The sequence below is a fragment of the Rhinopithecus bieti genome, unplaced genomic scaffold (assembly GCF_001698545.2).
Source record: "Rhinopithecus bieti isolate Rb0 unplaced genomic scaffold, ASM169854v2 scaffold_23748, whole genome shotgun sequence".
NCBI lineage: Eukaryota > Metazoa > Chordata > Mammalia > Primates > Cercopithecidae > Rhinopithecus > Rhinopithecus bieti.
Genome location: NW_016811596.1, coordinates 1,122,167 through 1,141,042, shown reverse-complemented (window position 1 = coordinate 1,141,042; position 18,876 = coordinate 1,122,167). Strand labels below are relative to the sequence as shown.

At 35.6% G+C, this 18,876-nt stretch overlaps 1 long non-coding RNA gene across 1 annotated transcript in view; it reads right to left on the bottom strand.

The window, feature by feature from the left end:
* Positions 1 to 18,876, bottom strand: part of LOC108543694 (uncharacterized) — a 309,209-nt gene that overhangs the window by 253,360 nt on the left and 36,973 nt on the right. The window lies entirely within an intron of this gene.

Sequence of the window (18,876 nt, the reverse complement as noted above, 5' to 3'; positions counted from 1 at the left end):
TTTCTACTTTTTTTAAATACACACACACACACACATTTTTTTATTTTATTTTATTTTATTTTATTTTATTTTATTTTATTTGAGATGGAGTTTCGCTCTTGTTGCCTAGGCTTGGAGTGCAAGGCGCGATCTCGGCTTACCACAATCTCCATCTCCTGGGTTCAAGCGATTCCCCTGCCTCAGCCTCATGAGTAGCTGGGATTACAGGCATGCACCACCACACCTGGCTAATTTTGTATTTTTAGTAAAGACAGGGTTTCATCATGTTGGTTAGGCTGGTCTCAAACTCCCAACCTCAGGTGATCCACCTGCCTCAGCCTCCCAAAGTGCTGGAATTACAGGCATGAGCCACCATGCCCGGCTGACACACACATATATTTTAGAGACAGGACTTCATTTTGTCACCCATGCTGGAGCAGTGGTGCAATCACGGCTCACTGTAACCTCAAACTCCTGGACTCAAGCAATCCTCTTACCACAGTCTCCTACATAGGTGGGACTAGAGGTGCGCAACACCATGCCTGGTTAATTTTCTATTTTATTTTATTTTATTTGTTTTTTGTAGAGACAGGATCTCATTATGTTGCCCAAGCTGGTCTTGAGCTCCTGGACTCAAGGGATCCTCCTATCTCAGCCTCTGAAAGTGGTTGGATTATAGATGTCAGCCACCACGCCTGGCCTCATGGGACTTCTCAGCCTCCATAACTGCATGAGCCAATTCCCATAATAAATCCCCTTTTACATATATTATATATATAAATATGCATGTATGTCCTTATTAGGTCTATTCCTTTGAGGAACCCTGACTACGATACCCAGGCAATAAGTATAGAACAGTATATCAATATAATTTGAAATTAGTGTGAAGCCTCCAACTTTGTTTTTCTTTCTCAAGATTGTTTGTATATTCAGGGTCTACTGTAGTCCCATATGAATTTTAGAATTATTATTCTATTTCTGTGAAAAATGCTATGGAAATTTTATAGGGATTTGCACTGAATCTATACATTGCTTTAGGTATTAAGGATATTTTGACACTACTAGTTATTCCACTCCAGAAACACAAGATATCATTTTATTTATTTGTCTCTTCTTTAATTTCTTTCATCAGTGTTTTATGATTTTCAGTGTACAGATCTTTCATTTCCTTGATTGAATGGTTATTATTTTGTTCTTGTTGATGCTATCATAACTGGGATTGTTTGCCTGATTTGTTTTAGATACATCATTGTTGGTGTAAAGAAACACAACTAATTTTTGTATATTGATTTTTTTTATCCTGATACTTTACTGATTTTATTTATTAGTTTTAACAGGTTTTTTGGGGGCAGTCTTTAGGGTTTGCTACATTTAGGGTCATGTCATCTGCAAATGGGGATAATTTTACCTTTTCTTTACAATTTAGATGCCTTTTATTTCTTTTCCTTGTCTAATTGCTCTAGCTAGTACTTCCAGAACTATGTTGAATAGAAGTGGTGAGAGTGGGCATCCTTGGGTTATACCAGATCTTAGAGGAAACGTTCTTTCTCATTGATTATAATATTAGCTGTGGGCATTCATAAATGGCCCTTATCATATTGAGGAAATATCCTTCTATACCTATTTTGCTGACAGCTTTTATCACGAAAAGATGTAGAAATTTGTCAAATGCTTTTTCGGCATCAATCGACATGATCATGTGCTTTTATCCTTCATTCTGGAAATGTTGTACGTTACATTGCTTGATTTGCAGATGTTTGGTACATTCTTAAATGACTGTGAGGGTTGCTAAATTTTTAATTTGTCAAGGACATTATAAGTATATATATATATGTATATATAAGTAGCCTTTACTATTATTACTGTTTCATAGAAGTAGAAGACAGATATTTTGACACACAAAAAAAGTATGGATAACAAAATCCTAAAATGAAGGACAGTCCTCCCAATTAACTGATTAATGTAGATAAAAGACTCATTACACTGACCTTCATTGAAAAAACAGCTGTCATGAAATGACACTATTTGAGGACAAGCATTTGGGAAGAACTGGTACCACTGTAAACAGATTTCCAAGGACAAACACCCAGGGAATGCTCATCTTTAAGTGCTCATCAGAGAAGAAGAGTCTACAAAAGAGACTAAAAAGCAGTAAATGGAGAAGTAGAAAGTACATCTAGGGAAGTGTGACATACTATAAGCCAGAAAAATAATGTTTCAAGAAGCATGTAGTCAACAATTCAGATGCCACTGAAAGCCAACGGACATATTAACAGAGAGTTGCTGATATCCTAAGTAAGAATAGTTTTATACTAAAATAATATGATGTGAAGACTTCACCTCTGGGCTGATTCAGGCAATACAACAAATTTTGTTAAGACTTCTAAATTCAGATCAATAAGTATTTGCTGAGCACTTAGTGTGCCGTGCCCTGAACTATTTAATAAAGCCCCTGAGCGGTTAAAAGATTAGTAACATATTTCCTGTCCTCAAGAAACTTGTAGTCTCCGGAGAGAGATAAGAAATTAACTCCATGAGTTTGTCCTTAAGGTACTTCACATAAATGAAATCACACAATGTTTGCCCTTTTTAAATTGATTCATAATAGAGATGCATATTTGGGGTGCATGTGATATTTTGATACATTTATATTAATGTGTAATAACCAAATCAAGGTAATTGGGATATCCATCACTTCGAACATTAACTTTTCTTTATGCTAGGAACATTCAAATTATTGTCTACTAGCTGCTTTGTAATAACAAAGATTACAGTTTTATTAGCTGCTTTGTAATAACAAAGATTATAGTTAACAGATTGCTGTTAACTATAGTCACTCTACTGATTTATTGAAGACTAGGTCTTGTTTCATCTACCTATATTTTTGTACCCACTAATCACTTTGTCTTCACTGCCTCCAACCCCTACCCTTCCCAGCCTCTGATAACGACCAAACCGGTGTACAGAGAGCATTTAGCACACACTAACTGAATACCCCCTGTGCAACATCTACATTGATCCATCACCAATGATTATGTTTTGTATCTTATTTCCTGATTTTAACCATTTTACTTCTAACAAGTATGTCAAATGTATAAAGAGGAAAAACAAGAAGGCATTTCTACCAGGGAAAGCTTCATAATGTGTGCGAGTTCACAGGGGAAAAAAATCATGTAATTAGATGTTGGCAACTTTCAACCCAACCCTCCCATCAAGGACAGAAGAGAGAATAAAGGCTGAGTTGATCAACAATGATCAATACTTTAATCAAGTGTGTCTATGTAATGAGGCCTCCAGAAAAACCTAAAAGGGCCTGATTTGATGAGTTCCTGGATTGGGGTGATGAACATCCACTGCTGGGAGGGAAGTGTACTCCATGGGGACTGAAACCCTTATGCTTAGGACCCTTCCAAATCTTGTTCTATGTATCTCTCCATCTGCTTCTTAATTTTTATACTTTAACATATTCTTTGTTATACAGTGATAATAGTAAGTAAGGAGTTTCCTTGAATTCTGTGAGCCACTCTAGCTAATTAATACATGCCAAGGAGTGGTATCATGGAAACCCCCAACTTATCATTAGTTGGTCAGAAGTACAGGTCACAACTTGGGACTTGTGATTGGCATGTGAAGTGGAGGGCAGTCTTGAGGAACCAAGGCCGAAAGCTGTAGAATCTGATGTTAACTCCCAGTAGAGAGTGTGAGAATTGATTTCAACTGAAGCATACCTAGCAGTTTCTGCTGAGTACTGGTTGTTGGTGGGGAGAAATCCCCACACATTTTGGTGATCATAAGTGTTCTGTGTTGAGGGAGTTTGTGAGAGTAGGAAAAACAGTTTGTTTTTTCCTGTTCAATTTAGTTTTGGCCAAATGAGGGTAGATCAAAAACAGTATGGAATATGATGACATACCTTAGTTTGATTAGGTGATGTTTGAGGATAGAAGTGAAAGTTGAGAAACTTTATACTTAAAGTGAATGAGAGAGTGTTAAGAATCCCAGGAAGAGAGAACAGTATGGGAAAAAAGTGTTTCCTTCCATTTGTGGTTTCCTTTCAACATTACCAATCTATAAATGTCTGGTCTTTGGATTATTTGAATTGACTGTCAACATCTTTCCAGTTTCCTAATTAATAATAATTTAAATAAAAATTTAGCTTGTGTATTGAAAAAAAGAAATCAACATAAAAATCTATGGATTATCGCCAAAGAAGATATACAATAGCCAACAAACATATAAAAAGATACTCAACATCATTAGTCATCCAGGAAATGCAATTCAAAACCACAAGATACCATTTCATACCCACTAAGATGGCCAGAATTAAAACAGACATACACACACATACACACACACACACACACACACACACACACACACAAAATAGCAAGATACTTTGTTGGTGGGAATATAAAATGAGGCAGCTGCTCTGGAAAACAGTATGGCAGTTTCTCAAAATGTTAAACATAGAGCTACCATGTGACCCAGCAATTACATTTCTAGGTGTATACTCAACAGAATGGAACACAGGTGTTCAAAAAAAAAACTTGTACATAAATGTTCATAGTAGCATTATTCATAAAAACTAAAAAGTGCAAAAAGTGGAGACAACCCAAATGTCTATCAGCTTATAAACGGATGAACAAAATGTGCTATATCTGCATAATGAAATATTATTCAGCCATAAAAATTATTAATATATGCAACATCATGGATAAATCTTGAAGCACTATGCTAAGTGAAGGAAACCAGACACATAAAGTGACATATTGTATTATTTAACCTATTTCAAATATCCAGAATAGGCAAATTCATAGAGACACAAAGCATACTAGTGGTTGCCAGGATTGGAAGAAATGAGGATTGACAGCTTAATGGGTACAGGGTGTTCTGTGTGTGTGGTAGGGGAGAGGGGGAGAGGTGGAGAGGTGGTAGAAGTGCTTGGGAATAAGATAGTAAAATAGGGGTTACAGGTACATAACATTGTGAATGTACTAAAAGCCATTGAATTTTGCACTTTCTAGTGGTCAATTTTATGCTCTATGAATTTTACAAAAAAAAAAAAAAAAAAATTCTGTGGAATACAATGTGGCCGCAAGAGCCATAGGAGAGTTGCCAGGCACTGTGAGAATATAAAGGATGACACAGCAATCAGAAAACTAAAACGTATGATAGTTTTTGAGCTAAAATTTTAAATGCAGAGACAAATACAAAAGAAGATTTGAAATGCAGAAATAGATACAAAAGGACAAATAGCAACAGAAGCAGAGAGAACATTTTCAGTAGGGTAAGAAATGATGGGAAAGTGTAGCTCATGTTCAAAGAGCATTTGATGGTCCTGTTTGACAGTGATAGAATATGTGAAAGGTAGTAGTAGTGAATGAAAAAATTAGGGTCATGTAATTTGGAAATTCAAGTGCTCTCTCTTTCTATAGGGTGTAATTTCTTCTTGGCAGTTAGTAGTGACAGCACATTGTTTGGAGTAGGTCTTAAATGCAGATCCTTGAAATGATTCCCACAGAAAATGTCTAAATTGGAAGTTTTTTCTATCCCCTCCCCCCCCACATTTTTTTTTTTTTTTTTTTTTTACTTTTAGTAAGTTTAGGGTAAACAAGACAATTAATAATAAAAAGCTCCTGATACCGTGGGAAAAGGGGGTCTGTTCTCCCACACAAGTCCTTTGCTGGTTATAAAAGTCTTCAATATTGGCAAGCAACATCAGTGTTCTGATTGTAGATTTGTTATTTTCAAAACCCAAAGCAGCCTCAAGTTACCAGTGTAGTATTCTCCCTTCCATGATTTCAGAAAATCTTAAGTAATTTAGCCATTTTCTTCCTATTTGTCTAAATCACAGCAGAAGACATAGATACCATAGGTACCTAAAACATTGTCAAAGGAATAAGAACTCTAAGCTTATGAGATGCACAGGATGGAAATTAGGCTCCTAGTTAGAAAGCATTTCATCAGCATACATGACATATGTCAAGTTAAATAATGCCAGAGCAGACCTCTAATCTTCAGCTACTCTTTCTTACTTAGAGCCCTTAGACAAATCACTAACATCTGATTCTGAATCTGCATTTCCATGATCTTCATTATCATTTGAGTCATCACCACCACACAGTCATGAAGAATCTACGTGCATATAAACTGATTTTACTTTGAATTTATATAAAGAGCATTGTATCTACCTCTGTGGCAGACATATGCTAAGGTGGCTAGCCTGGTCCCTACCTTCTGGTATTCACATCTTTATGTAATCCCCTCCCAGAGTGTAGGAAGGCCCTGTGACTTGTTCCCAACCAGTAGAAAATGGCAAAGGTGAAGGGATACAATACATACTATTACAGCACCCAAAGTGCGGAAGTTTCTTTTCTTTTGTTGTTGGCTTTGAATAAACAAGCTGCCATGAATCCTAAAGATGCTAGGAAATGAATCTGCTAATAGCCTAAGAAATGTGGAAGCAGATCCTTCCCCAGTCTAGCCTCTGGTGAGAACCCAGCCCTATCCAACACCTTGATTGCAGCCTCATGAGAACATATTTTGAGGAACCAGTTAGACAATATCTAGGCTCTTGTCCCATGCATCTAAGAAAACTAATAAATGTGTGTTCTTCTAAGCCATTAAGTTTGTGGTAATTTGTTATGCAGTATTAGAAAAACAATACAACTTCCAAGAAGTACACTATTTAAAACAGATAAGGAAAGAAACACTGTTATGCAAACAAAAACATTAACCAAGTATATACAGCTCCAGGGTTTTTTATTCTCTCTGTAGGGAAAAAGAAATACCATAAAATGTATTATTTTATTAGCAAGTAGAGAGCTTAAGCATGGGGATATCTATAAATTCTCAATGTTATGGAGCCAAGTAAGAGGAGTGGTATGTCATGATATCCTAGCAGACAATTTAAGTATAGTTAGGAAAGTTCTTATGCCCCCAGTTCTCCTCAACCCAGTATGAGAAATAAGCTCTTTATCATTGTAGCCTAAGACTGAATTCTGGGTGTATGTACATATTCCTAAGAAGGAAGACATTTTAAACTGTTACCAATGATTTTTACACACTGAGAATTAAATTTTATATAAGAAGTGGGGAAGACCATGCAAACTCTGCTGGTCAGGCCAGGTCTATCTTTTTAAGTATGCCTTTAATCCAGGAAAGCTTTCCAAATCCACAGAAAATCAATACCTCCAAGAATATACTAGGTTTTCAGGCTTGGATGTTGAACTATTCATTTCAACAGCTAGAGTGTTTCCTTGTCCTCATTGTGTTTCCTGGCTATGTCTCTGCCTTATACTTTTAGTTGATGCATTGACTGACTACTTTCCAATTTCCAACCTCCAAGCATGGTTTTATTGCTTTTATCTTTCCTACCAGTGATTATGATACTCCAATCATGAGTGTCTAGATAACATTCTCTAGGACTTGTCCTGGTAATAGTGAAGTCTCTTAGCCAGCAAGTCCCTTGAGCAACATTCAACCCTGCAAATAAGATCCAGATATAGGCATCTGAGGAGAGAGGGAAATGGTGTTCAAGAATGAGAAGGAAAGTCCATGAACTCAACTTTACCTAATTTTGCATAATTTAACATAAAGTCTGTGTAGTTTTTGTTAAATTATCTACACAAGCAAATATTTAAACCCACTTAAACTTGGACTATCTGATTTCTCTCCACTGTCCAGGACTCAACAGTGTTACCTGTGGGAAATAATGAGAATAGAACATTCTTACTTTCTCCAAATTCATTTCAACATTTATTAAATAACTGTTATATGCAAGGCACTTTGCAAAGTACTATTACAGTCTCAAAATGAATAAATCATATCCCTTCTACCAGGTTGCAGGAGGAGAGAAGATAATGTAAATAAGCAGAAAAATAGTGCTACGATTGAGGCACAGAGAGACAGAAGAAAAAGATAATGTAAGATTGGAATAATCGGAAGTGTTGCAGGGGAAAGGAGTTAAAGAAATTGATCTGTGATCCATTTATTTCTGAATGTGGTTCTAGAAAAAGAAGACAGTGCTTCAGTCTAATATCCTTGCAAATATAAAAACTGAACTTCTGGACAAATTGAATAATGATGCAAGATGTCTCTGGTTTAGGATTGCTTAGGGTAAACAAGCCTACAGTGTATGGATTTATGATGCATGGCTCCCTAGAGAATGTGACATAAGCTATACAACTCTCTGAAGCATGAAGAGGAGATGTTTCCTAACTTCAATGCTGTCCGCTGTTTGAGGTGACCTGCAGTCCTCATTAGAGACCTCATCTATTATTCTGAGTTGGAGAGTACATGTCTACAACAACAAGGATGTGGGAAGTCTTGTGGAATGCCCCAGCCTTTTCTCTGCCTTGCCTGTGTCTTCAGTGCTTGTATCCTTGGAATTAGCTGTGAAGCTTGATACTGAGAAAGGTCTCTCACTTGTGTGAGTGATTTGATAATCTGATCCTGGGTGTTAGCTCAGCCTTCACAGAGGAGGTAGACTTGAAATGAGCTTCAAGAGGTGTGCAGGATTTTAAACAACAGAGATAAAGAAGCTGACATTCCAAGGAGAGGAAAAAAAATAGGAACAGGGATAAGAAAGCAGAAAACCAGAGTTTGTTCAGACCATAATACACCTCCTACTTTGGCTGGAGTATACAATATGTCTAAGGGAAGAATAATAGATGATAAAGCTCAAAAAGTTAGCTAAGGACTTTGAATTTCAGGATGCAAATTTTATACTTAAATCTGTAGGCAATGGGGAGCCATTGAAGATTGTTTTAATGAAAAGAATTACAGAATCACAGCAGAGCTTTAGGTAGATTTCTCGAGCAGCTATGTGCTGGTTGTTTCAGAGCATAGAATATTTATCCATACTGATGCATAAATGACTTAGTTCAAGTATTCTCATATGAGCTCTGTGAACTCAGAGGGGTGAATATACTGGCACAATTTAAAGTTCTCCTTGAAGATTCTGTTGATGTTGTTGTTTGCTTCTTTTGTTTTAACATTTAGAATATGTTTTTTATTCATTTGGTGATATTTTTTAAATGCATATTTAGGATCAGCTAGATAACCACATTATAACTGGATATTACCACAAATTTCAGTGCTCTTGCCTTCCTTCTGTTTTATCATTGTATTGATATCAATTACAATTTAAATTGTCATGAACTAATAAGGAAAAATAAAAGAGACTTTAAATGTAAATTTGTATTCATACCTAGGGAAAAGCAAACATTTTTGTACTTATTTTATTTTTTTTTAAGTTGTGGGAGAACCATGTCATCACAGAGTACCTGGTAGTACATATGGAATGAATGAATATGGAGTGAACTTGAATGGATATTTTCCCTTACCTCTTCAGACTACTTCCTCTATCCTATTCTTTTTATTATGTGCCCGTGATCTTTATCAAGAGGCTTGCTCATACTCTGTTTGGTTTTTTGTTTTTGTTTTTGTTTTTTGTTTTTTGGTTAGGTTCAGTAAATGGGAGTCTATAGCAGGAGGTTGAAGAGTGACAAGAATGAGGTCAGGGCATTTATTTTGCTGGTTTCCTCCTGGTTGGGTTCGTACAAGTTAATTATGTCCCTCTTACAAAAATCACAGATTTTCTAAGTTTTTCCTCTCTTATACCTGCAGCCACACTCTCTATGTTCTGATCATTGTTTCTTAATTTGCCTCTACAGTCTTACAGATGATAATGGCTCTTTACTGTTGCTATTTCTCAACCCTCTTTAGTTTCTTCTAAGCCAGCCCATACCTTTGTACACATTTCCTTTCTTAAATCCTCTTTAAGTACTGAAATGCCATTCATTTTCTGCCATGATCTATCTAATACAGTGAACCTCAATAGTCATCAATATGTTTATATTTCAAGTATCAATTTGGTTCTAACAAAGAAGTATCATGTGTCACATTAAAATAAATGTGTTACTTTGAATCATATTAGTTTTATAGTTTAATTTGTATTTAATATATAAATTTGTTTTGGCTATATAGTTATATCTGAGGTCCAATCATAAGATTCTAGTTTTATGTTTGTACATATTTAAGTAAATTAATGATAATAATAAAAAATAATTTAAGTCAACATTAAGTGTTCTTGACATTTTTCCACCAGGCCACATATCAGTCAAGTTTAATAATCACTAGCTGGTATGGTTTTGCTGTCTTCCCACCCAAATGTCATCTTGAATTGTAAGTTCAAGATGTGGAAGGAACCCAGTGGGAGGTAACTGAATTATGTGAATGGGTCTTTCCTGCACTGTTCTCGTGATAGTGAATGAGTCTAACAAGATCTGATGGTTTTAAAACAAGAGTTCCCTGCACAAACTCTCTCTTTGCCTGCCACCATCCATGTAAGACATGACTTGCTCCTCCTTACCTTTCACCTTCCACCATGATTGTGAGGTCTCCCCAGCCACGTGGAACTGTAAGTCCAATAAACCTCTTTCTTTTGTAAATTGCCCAGTCTTGGATATGTCTTTATTGGCAGGGTGAAAATGAACTAATACACTAGCCTAGCTTATTGTTTCCAACAGAGGTTCCAAAACATCTCTAAAAAGCATCATAAAAGTTATCGGAGTGTGAAAAGCCAAGAACTTCATAAAGCCCATTATAAATGATTTCAGAAGTAATGGCCAACAACAAATGCATATTCTTCCACCCCCACAGAGATCTGAGAAGGCCTACATGAACCATCATGGCTTTTCATGAATACCAATCTCCAAACTCCACACTGGAGCATTGTACTTAGAATGTCTTCAAATCAAGCTAGTGAAGTAAATTCATGATATGGCATACCCCTCTACTCTAAATGCATAGCAAGTATAAACAGAAAAAAAAAAAAAAAAAAAACATAGCTATATATTTTTTTAAATAAGCATCTATGTGGGTCAAAAATTCACAGTGGTAAGTAGAGCTGAAGCCCCTGGCTTGCTGGGTATCAGGTCCAGAAGCACACTGGCAGCAGGCAGTTCCATTTCAGAAGCCTAAGGTACTCCAGATGAAGAGCAAGCTTCACGACTCATAGCCAAAGGTTAAGGGAATTTCTGCTGATTGATGCTTGGAATTAAAAAGGCATTAGACCCAGGGAATTGGGAAGATATCAGCCTTATAGTAACTGAAAAACTTGCCTTCTGGCTTAGTGAATGAATCTTCATTATCCCAAATATCACTAAGATAGAACTTTGAATCATCATTTTATAACTTGGTTCTGCATGGGGATGGAGAACCAAGTTATAATATGATACTTAGTTATATAAGTTGGTACTGCCACTTACCCTAACTAATACACTCCCACTAGATGAGGTGACAGGTAGTATACTAGTTAGGGCAAGTGACAGTACCAAATCAACCCAAAATATCAACAGATTTATACAACAAAGTTTTATTCGACATTCACAGCACACTCTAATGCAGGTCAGATGATTCTCCTTGGCAACTGTCATCCAGCAGTGACTTGGGAGTCTGGGATGATTTGCTATAGTATCTCTGCCAATTCAGTGTTCTTTACATTCATTGATGAGATAGAAAACATGGCTATCTCATATCAACACACCAGTTCGAATGGCTATTATTCAAAAGTCAAAAAAATAGATGTTGGCGAGGTTGCAGAAAAACGTGTTGGTAGGAATGCAAATTAGTTTAGCCTCTGTGGAAAACAGTTTGGAGATTTCTCAAAGAACTAAAAGTGGAATTACCATTCGACCCAACAATCTCATTACTAGATATATATTCAAAGGGAAAGAAATCATTCTACCAAAAAGAAACCAGCACATGTATGTTTATCGCAGCACTATTCACAATAACAAAGATATGGAATCAACGCTGGTGGCCATCAACAGTGGACTGGACAAAGAAAATGTAGTATGCATACACCATAAAATACTATGTAGCTATAAAAATAAAAAAATCATGTCTTTGCAGCAGCATGAATGCAGCTAGAGGCCATTATCCTAAGTGAATTAATGTGGAAACAAAAATCAAAATACTGCACGTTCTCACTTAAAAGCAGGAGCTAAACATTGGGTACACAGGGATATAAAGATAGGAGCAATAAAAACTGAGAATTCTAAAAGGGAGGAGGAGGGGAATACTGAAAAACTACCCATTGGGTTCTATGTTCACTACTTGGCCTACGGGATCAAGAGAATCCCAAACCTCAGTATCATGCAATATATTCATGTAACAAACCTGCATATGTACCCCCTTATTCTAAAATAAATATATAAACAATATTTAAAAAGAAAAGAAAATATGACTATCTCACATAAACACTAAACTGTTTTTTGGACTCGAGTGATACTTGTTACTTCCACTCATAGCCTATTAGCTAGAACTAGTCACTTAATCCTAAAATAAATACAAGAGTGGAAAACAGAAAAAAAGTACATGAATATTTGCTAAGCAGGATCCAGGTGGATGAGTCTTCAAATTTTCTAGAGAAGTGAGTAAGTCCAGAGTGAGAGAGAGAACAACCACCATCTCATGCAAAATAAGCTACAAACCAAGGTTTCAAAACGTAAGAAGTAATGTACCAATAAGAAAGAAACCATAAAACAACAATTAGAACATGAATTGCTTTGTATGAAATCAATATCATAGAAAAGATTGCCAAACTTTAAAACAGTGTATTTTGCATCTTCATAGAGATAACTGAGTTAATAACTTCTACTTGGAAATTAAGTATGAAAACGGAAGAAATAAAAATTTATCTCAAAATGGATCAATTAGAAATATAGCTATCAAAATAAAAATGCAATGGGTAGATGAAATTGAATTAGATGTAATTGAAAACAGAATTACTGGACAGTAGGAAAAGGAGTAAGAAAAAAAATGCACCCAATAAGCCAGAGACAATGAGGCTTTTAAACAGGATGAGCAATTTTGAAATGTAAGACAAAATGAGCAATTTACACATTCTTCTAATAAAAGTCTGAGAAGAATAAAACAAAGGAAATGGATGAGAAGCATTATTTGAAGAAATCATTGTTAATAATTTTTGTAAATGGAAGACAGACATGAAATAGAGAATGCAGTCCTAATTACTGGATAATAAAAATAAGTCCTCACCAAAACTCATGCTAAACTGCAAAATACTGAGGATTTTTAACAAGCCATCTTAAAATCTACCTTGGAAAATATTTTAACTACAAAGGAATAAAAATAGATTCACAAAGATTTCACATCTAAAGCAATAAAATCCAGTAAACAATACAACAATATCTTGAAAGCACTGAGGAAAAAAGATGTCAACTTAGAATTTTATATCTGCTTAAACTAATACTTCAGAATGAGGCAAAATCTGCACATTATTGGATCTACCAAGACTTAGAGTTTACCACACACAGACCCTCCCCATAAAATTAAGGGAGGTACTTTATCAAAGAGGAAAGTGAACCCAAAGGAATATATGTGCCACAAAATGTGTGAGAACAAAAGCCCATAAAATTCTAGTAAAGAAAAACAACTATTGGCCATACAAAACTAATGATAACAAATAATTGATGTTCAAAAGGCAAAATAAAAATTTGAAATCCATAACAAATAAGACAGAATGATCAAGGGTCCTTAAAGAATGTGAAGTCCCCTAACATGTTGCTTTCGATTGCTTAGGATTTCAGTATTAGAAAATATTAGAAGAGGGGCCAGCCACAGGGGCTCAGAACTGTAATCCCAACACTTTGGGAAGCCGAGGTAAGCAGATCACTTGAGGTCAGGAGTTCGAGACCAGCTTGGCCAATAAGAGGAAACCTCATCTCTACTAAAAATACAAAAATGAGTCAGCATGGTGGTGCACGCCTGTAATACCAGCTACTCGGGAGACTGAGGCACAAGAATTACTTGAACCCGGGAGGCAGAGGTTGCAGTGAGCTGAGATCATGCCACTGCACTCCAGCCTGGTGACAGATCTAGACTCCACCTCAAAAATAAAGAAAATATTAGAAGTAGGGGAAAAGGCTCAGGAGTGATAGAATCATGCTGAGCTCCAAGCTAAGTGTTTGTGCTTGACCTTGATAGACAACGAATTTTTCTGTGTGCCTTGCTGTGTTTTCCCATCTCATTTATTTCCCAAAATTTGAAAGAGAATAGGGTCTGACCTAGTTTCCAATTCTGGAGTCTTTTAAATTATTTTCTGTTAATCCAGGTAAGTGATTGTATTTTGAATATGTATAGAAAGTACGAGTGTTTTTAAGATTACAAAGAGGTGTTATGCTTCTGACTTCTGGTGGGGAGAAGAACAATGACAGTATCTTTGGGTACACAGTGACACAAAGATGGGAGCAATAAAAACCCATGAATCATAAAATCACACACACACGCGCGCGCGCTCATAATCATTATGGGCTTTCACCTATGTTACCAGGTTGCTATAGTTCAAAAGTATAACAAACTGCATGTGGCATCACAATTGCTTCATAAGGGAGTCTTACTTAAAATTCAATTTGCCATCAGCAAGTGGTAAAGATGAAAAGAATCTTATAGGATTCATACTTTGAATTAGCTTATGAGGAAAAGAAGGTTTTCTGCCAGGAAAAGTGGAAGATGTTACGTAATAGCTGCCATTTTTAGTTTTAGTTACTGTAATTGTTCAGGGTCATTGAAATCAAACTTTAGGTATTTGAGTCTTTTTACTGGCTGAACTTTTTTTGGTAATTAAAGAGCAAAAACTTTAGAAGAGTTTATTTGTAACTGTTGTTGGATGGTGAGATAAAACAATTATAATGAATTCATCTATATCTCACTATTGCAAGCAGCAAATAAGTCTGTTGCTTAGTGATAGTGATTATAAGAGAGAAACAAGTAGAATTTCATTGCAGAAAAATATTCATTATACAAAATTTGTTATAAAAAGATCATTATTTTACAGTTGATGAACTCAAAACAGTTTGACAAAACTGAGCTAATTACATAGAATACCTTTTGTAATATAAGATACCATGACAATTTTTACTCTTTTCCTTTATCATATTTTAAGCCCAAGTCATGTGAAATGCAATGGTCAGTTTCTTATAGCTCTGTGGTCTGTGTCATAAGAAAAATGCAAAAAGTAATAAATTATTGAGGACATCAAAGTAACAGTATTCATGCAATGACAATGTGAAACATATGGGAAATGTGGTTTCAAAGAAGACCAACACTTACAAAAGTTTGGGATTTCTGGACTGATTTCTTGAAGCAGGAAAAAAATAATTTCAGCAGACTTTAATTCCTCATTGCTGCAAAATAACATTTCTTTTTTAATATAGATTGGAAATGGATTTTCAAGGACCTATATAATTGTTCTCAGAGCCATAGCTGTGGCTTCCATTTGTTCTTACTATTTAAATTCAACACCTGCTGAGAACCAAAATTTCTAACCATGTAGGAGGAAGGAAAATATTAGATTTCATTTTACCATGGATGAACTCAAATCAGTTTGACAAAACTGAGCTAATTCTAGCTTCCTGCCTACTGACTCCCAGTAAAAAGAGCATGAGTGAGACCATCAGTATCCCTATTAAATAAGCTACTAATTTGTTACTTGTTACTCCAAGTCATGGAGTGAACAATTGAACACGCATCAGACTAAAGCTAGGAAAGAAGTCATGTCTAAGCGCCACAAGTTCAGCAAAGTTGTAATGAGACATCATAAGTTTACAGAAGGAGGGAAGTGTCCAAGACGACATGGAATTCAAGGTACGACACAAATAAACAGAACACCACCAGAAGAGATTGATCTTGTGGCTCAGGAGGCTTACCTTGCATACTCTTTAATTCCTTTTGTGATGCAAAATGATCACTGTAGAAATAGAAAAGAAGTACAATGGAAAAGAAAAGCTTTATGTATGATTAAACTTAAATAGAAAACAAGGCACTTGGCAATTAAATGCAATATTAACGGTGATTACATAGATAACTGAGCCTATATCATTTTCAGGAAAAGTCAAATACTTGTTCACTTGGCCCATTTGAAGCTTACGTTTCATCAGGCTATTTGGCTATTGTTTCTGGAGGTAGGCATTGCGTACATATCAAAATTTATGGTAACAGACCCTTTAGCACTTGTCTTTCCAGAGTCAATTTACTCTAGATTTTTATATTTGCTATAGATTTCTGCAGCTACTATAGATTTGTCTAGCATGTATTTTTTCATGTTTTACTGAATCTATTGAATCCAATTATATATTATTTTAAAGACAGTCTAGTAAAATGAACACATAGCTCTAAATAAAGAAACATCATTAGCGGCTTTCATTTCAGAATGTAAGAACAATGGAAAGGCAGGTTGATAATACACAATTTCACCTGTGAGACATGATTTTCTGTTTACACATGATCAAAAGAAAACCAAGCTTACTGATTTTAATATAGGCCATTTTTCTAACTCAGCCTTAAGTGATTTCAACCTCAAGCTTCCTATTTTCAAAGACATTGAGTCTTAAGGGACAGGCTGTATTTTAAGCTAATATGTCAAGCTGATCAACTTAAAAATATATCTACCTGTGATGTACGTCTCAAACAAAATCCATAAGAGAAAATTGACAGTGTTTGTTGGAATCTAGATAAATAACCCCAATAGAATAACATTTTGAGTTAAAATAAAAAGATTTAGGTGAAATGTTTCTAACTTTTAGAAGTTCATAAACAGGAACAACAAAAGAAAATCTCTCTCTCTCTCTTTCTCTCTCTCTCTCTCTCTTTCGTCGGCTTTTACTCTAACAAGTACTTCCATTTTTAGCTGTGAAGAATTGATTGATTTGAAGTTGTGCCATTGTCTCCTAATTAGTGGTAAAGATTCAAAATAGTAGCCTCTCTATTATTAAGTGTTATGCAAAAATTGGGCATTTACTGAAAATACAGAGAATTTGTGCCCACTGGCCCTTTAATCGCCTGTGAGTTAATAAGTTCTCATTAATCAATTTGAAAAGGAAACAAAATTCCGACTGATTATCATGTGAGTAATACTGCTGGACCCTGGTAAAATGTGAGGTAAGTAAAGTTTTTTGTGGATGCCCTGTCTTCCCAACTACTCCATTATTCTTGTTCTCTTCCTCTTCTCTTCTAACCCTCCCTCCCCAACCCATAATAGTGACAATTTTAGCCCAAGCAGAAGAGGATATATGCAAGGCAGGTGTTTTGGAGAGAGGGAGAATTTTCAGCAGATAGGACTTAATGACAGTAACTCTGAAAATAAATCATATGTGTGACTAGGTTAAGATGCTTTTAAGATGCTTTCTACAATTTTCAGTTATTGTTTTGGTCTTTTTCAAAAAACACTTAATCAACCAGACAACAAATATTGATGATATTTAGTATATTTTGTAGTAAGAGTGCACCTTGTTTATTCCCCTGGTCCTATAAACTAACCGTACTTAAACTACCTTTTAATGATAATTCTGTTTTTACATGGTAAGGTGAGAACTAAGAACTGGCATCTAAATACTTGATGTTCTAAGTTCAAAGAAACGCCAGTAATTAGAGCCAGCATATTCCTTCTAGGACCTACAGAGAGATACTCTTCTAATATAACCATAAAGACCACCAACATAACCACCTTAATCAATACAAAAGAAAGACTTGATTTGGGAAAGCTGAAAATGAAGGCAATTGCTTTCCCATGGAGTAGGGCTGATGGCATACTTCTTGCCAAAGTAGAGGAAGGGCCCAGGAGAATTATTCTCAATGATTGCTGGAATAGTCGTGCCCTCCACTAAGTTGCCAACTGCTGATAATTTATTTAAAAGTTTCCAGGCTACTTTCCAGGCTACTCAGCTGATGCTGAGTGTGAATAAAGGGCAAGAGGAATGTGGTGTATGAGAAAAGGCAGTGAAACAGCCTGTGTAATTCACTATTAAATATGGACCATGATCCATGATTTTCTATGTAGACCATGAGTTAAATGTCTGGGCTTGACCTCTCTTGCCGGCATCAACTCTCTAAACCTGTTCTACAAACCAAGGGGACCCCACCAGTAAGAAACTATACAGTGTATGACTGTGAGAGGCGAAAAAGATTAACACCAACCTGAAGCTCTCATTCCAGGAGATTATGGAGAGGGTATTACCAGGCCCCCCAAGAAATCAGAGAAGAGTGATGGCCAGTAAGCATAAATAGAGAACAACCTCTTGAAGGGAAACATGTAAGAAAAGAAGCTATGTCCACCAGAGAAGTGCAGGAAAGAGGGAAGGAAAATTAGCCATAAATGTAACTGTAGAGGGAAAGGGGAAGGTTTTGAATTGAATGTAAAATGAAACCTCCAAAACACACAACACTGAGTCTAAAAAAACCAGAGAGACTGTTCTGATAAGTGATTGGAAAGTCATGGAATTGAAGGTAGCACCTCAGCAAAAATCAGAGAGGTCAGCACTGCACAAAGTTATCAGAAAAATAAATCTATTTCATGTTTATTCCTCAACAAGTTAAGGCTCCTCAGTGAACTCATTACAGATCTTTAAGCATTTTATCATATTAAAATACATTTTAAAATGAAATAACTCCCTGAAAATCATACCACACTAACACATTGATATCATTTTCATAAATTTCTTTTTAGGGTTTGCACATATGTATAGTTATATATTTTACATAGTTATAGTCATACTGTAATTTAAATTTTGTAATGTTTTATTTTCTGTATCATATTCTAGCTAGCATATTATGACCATCCATTGTAAAAGAAAATTACATTTCATTGTTTTATAATTTGTAACTATTATCCTATTTTTAAATATTTGTTTCTAAACTTTGCAGCTATACATAATATAACAATTATTCTCAGTTCAAGTGGTTTTTATTATTTTATTGAGTTATTTCTTAGGATTACTGGTTAAAAACATTTCTCAAGGCTTTTGCTATAATATAATTATCAAATTTATTTCCAAAAGTGTTACAATGCAGCCAGCAATAGATACTGGCTTCCCCACA